This window comes from Lolium rigidum, chromosome 6 (assembly GCF_022539505.1).
Source record: "Lolium rigidum isolate FL_2022 chromosome 6, APGP_CSIRO_Lrig_0.1, whole genome shotgun sequence".
NCBI classification, from domain to species: Eukaryota; Viridiplantae; Streptophyta; class Magnoliopsida; order Poales; family Poaceae; genus Lolium; species Lolium rigidum.
In genome coordinates, this window is record NC_061513.1 from 276,180,887 (window position 1) to 276,184,396 (window position 3,510).

At 41.7% G+C, this 3,510-nt stretch overlaps 1 long non-coding RNA gene across 6 annotated transcripts; it reads right to left on the bottom strand.

Moving 5' to 3' along the window:
• Positions 1–393: 393 nt before the first annotated feature.
• LOC124666848 lies at positions 394–2,851 on the bottom strand. 6 transcript variants are annotated; one of them, XR_006991064.1, is made up of 7 exons: positions 2,734–2,851; positions 2,482–2,607; positions 2,278–2,359; positions 1,652–1,751; positions 1,229–1,279; positions 937–1,143; positions 394–753 (listed from the first exon to the last, which is right to left on the bottom strand). It is a non-coding gene; the product is annotated as an uncharacterized LOC124666848 (long non-coding RNA). The 6 variants fall into 6 exon arrangements; XR_006991069.1 differs by having other exon boundaries at positions 394–722; positions 816–1,143; XR_006991067.1 differs by having other exon boundaries at positions 394–1,143; positions 2,278–2,346.
• Positions 2,852–3,510: the final 659 nt, after the last annotated feature.

Here is a 3,510-nt window from a genome sequence, read left to right on the forward strand (position 1 = left end):
CCCTAGTTAGAATGGACGTCTGAAAAATTAAGTTTCAAAAACCAAATAAGATGAATATCTTGGAAAATCTATTCACACTCTTATCCTGGAGATCTTTTCCAAAAGAGAAATTCATGCTCTACCCTTCTTAAGAATATACCTAAAAAATTTACACACTTGCTCACTTCTCTAACTTACTCATCCATTTCACTTTCAGATGGAGCAACTCGCCAACACCAAGTTCTACCAGTTGGGGAATGGCGGAAGGCTGATCTTCGAAAAGGACTAGCATGATGAAAGGCGGCAGCCATGTTGAATTCTCTAGTGACTGGCCTATTATTGTGCCCGTCACTAGTATGAATTTTGGTATTAAAAAAATAATAAATTTTCGACCAATATGCAGTAACATGCAGGTAGAAGATACAATATAGCATTTTGTAGGCAAAATCTCATACAAAATTCGACCAAACCACAATACAAAGCATGCCTATTACATGGGACATGCCACTCCAAAGCTAAGGTTGAAGATCAGTTACACAAATTTAAATATTTGTAATATAGTTAACTTACACCGGAACATTGACAAGCTCTAAGAATCCACGCAGATCTTCAAAAACACCCTCTCCAGCTATCGATACACCATGAGTTAGCATTGTCGACTGAAGAAGAAGTTGCGTGTACGTACATCTGTAGGTGTTGTTAAATGCTCTAGCCTTCCACGTATTAATCATTGGAATTTGTTGCTGAAAGGCAGATCACGTTAATACCGTCTAGCTGAAAGATAAAATCAGATGTTAATTAGTATCAGAATTTGCAGCCATTTACTCAGTGCTTACTTTGGTTCAGATGTAGTTTACAAGGAGTCAAAGTCCTAATGCCATTTTCCACCTATACTTTACAAGGCAGGAGAAGCAAATAATATGAAGGAATAGCACAAGGAGTCATGCTTTTGATTACCTCCACCAAAGGTATAGCAGAAACCAAAGGTTCACTAGACAACAAGAATCTGGAGCATGGATGAAACTGCCGTGCTGGTTTCCACCTGCTGCGGGATTGCCCTTGGTCGATCTGCGGTACCAGTTCATTGATGCCAAAAGCTCTTCGTGCAATCAAATTATGGTTGGGACAATACTTCTATTACCCAACTATCACTAGTCCAACAAACTGTAGGTTACCAACCATGTACAGAAGGTTAAAAAAACTTCATTCACTGAATTAGGACAGTAAGAGGAGAGGCTGCTCTGCTCACCTTGAAATCTGACGGATGTGCTGCTCCTAGTTCAGCATACATCTTAGTTCACTGCTACATAAGAAATTATATTAAATTTCCAGCGATAGAAAATAGTTGGATATATATGACAATTTCAACTCCTGGAACATACATGATCACTGAGCAAAAGCCAATTAATTTCCTAGCTAATTTAGGGACGTCCAAAGGGATAGAACAATCTTCTTCAACTACAACCAGGATACGTACAGAAATTAGACAAGATAGATGATCTATTTACATCAAACGGAAGTTAGTCTTTTGCAATGAGACGTACACAAGGGAGATAATATATCACTTGGATCATATCTACAAATAGTAATGACACAGGTCGGCAAACTCAAGTGGATTTGCGCGTGCTACCATTAAATAATGAACACAAAAATACCAAGAGACTAAGCTTACCAAGATTTAGAAATCCCAGTTTACTTGATTATCATTTGTACCAATATCTCTCCAAAGCCATCACTAAATAAGAGATCCCAAAAGCAAGTTGAGTTCATCCCTGCAGAAATACTTAGTTTGAATTTTTTCCGTCTTCATATTGATGACTACTATAATAAATTTTTCCCAGACATGGATAAAAGGAAAAGGTACACAATTATGCATCCGATAATCCACAATGCATCCTTTTGGATTTAGACCATATGAGCATCTGTAAGTTTATGTTTAAGGTGCAACAATTTATTTGGTTTATTTTTTCAGGCATGAATCATGCAACAAGTCCTACGAAACTAAACATTCTAGAAATACTAACCATCTTGCTTTATATTGTTGTATTGACAAAAACTGCAAAGGTAAAAAAAATAGCAAGCTCAAAGGAAACGATTTACAGTTGTAGTCTGATCCTAAGCTATTTTCCAGTCATTACCATATGCAGCTACTTAAGAACTCAGTTGACATTTTTTTCAAGGGTGGTTCAGTGGGCGTGTTTGAAAAAGTAATAGCTCAAAATGAGCACAACATCCCATTTCCGAATATCGAAATGAAATATCACAAACTAACATGTATGTTAATTTGGCCTCTGTTACCTTGTTTTTACTTGAATGTCCATCTATCAGCGTGAAAGTACTTCCTCGAGTAGGCCCAAAGCTGGCTCCCTGATTCCTAAATCTTTGTCAGACATACAGGTACACTTCATACAATAGTGGTTTTATCAAGTTGAAATATAAATGTAGTTCGATTGATTAAATCTTTCCAACGAATGAGGAGGATGGAGAAGAATCGGAGCATACCTTCCAGGGATCCATACTTCCCCGTGAATCTCACACCAACTAGCCATGAACCAAGTTAGCAAGAGCACAGCTACGCAGAGCACTACATGTGGTAGCTTTCCCGTCGGCGATGTGGTGGCCGGCCCGCTGCACAGATTCAAGGACGCCGAGAAGGTCAGCCACATCATGGACTTCCTATTGGCTAACACGGGGGAGATGTAAAAATATTAGCGCATCGCGCCGTCCTCAAACGCACGACGCACACGGCATTACCTGATGCAAAATGACGCCGGACATCGCCGCGTGCGCCAGGCCGATCTTGCCCAACGACGACCATGGTGACGGGAAGATGTAGATGCCTGCGTCGACGAACGGCGAGGGAACACGGCGTGGAATGGGAGCTCTCTCGAATCTCTCCACGACGGGGTGAACCGAATGATGCGGCGGCAGCGATCGATGCGGTGGAGAAGGAGAGGGATTGATCTGATGTGGAAATGGGGATCACTGTGATCTGCTCACGGTAGTTGTGGCTCTAGAAATCCCCACGGTCCTGGCCTCTTGGGTGGGTCTTCGTGACATTTGCTAGCGGTGACGTGCGATGCAGATCCAGCGGGCCCAGAAGGCCGACCTTGCAAGGTTAGCTTATATATAGGATTAGAAATTGTGAATATTTGATACCGCACCGCGCCCTAGTGTACATTCTCGTGGGAAAATTGATACCTCTCGTATGGAAGAGAAAATGTTCGACCAGTGACATGCTATTACAGTCCATGTCACTAACAAATTTACTCTTTCAGCTGGCCTCTATAAAGTATCACTAGTGATAGCCTCTTTTATGCGTCTGTCACTAGTGCTTGTACTAGTGACTGTTTTCACTACTAGTGACAGGCATAATTTTGCCCGTCACTAAAAGCATGGTGGCTATAAGCCTTTCTGCAGTAGTGGCCCCCACTGTGAGTTCCACGGAGTCGAGGTCAACGACTAGCCCGGAGGGTAACTTCAGTGGATCATCACCGCTGATCTGAGGGGCAAGATGGAGCCGCCTACTTC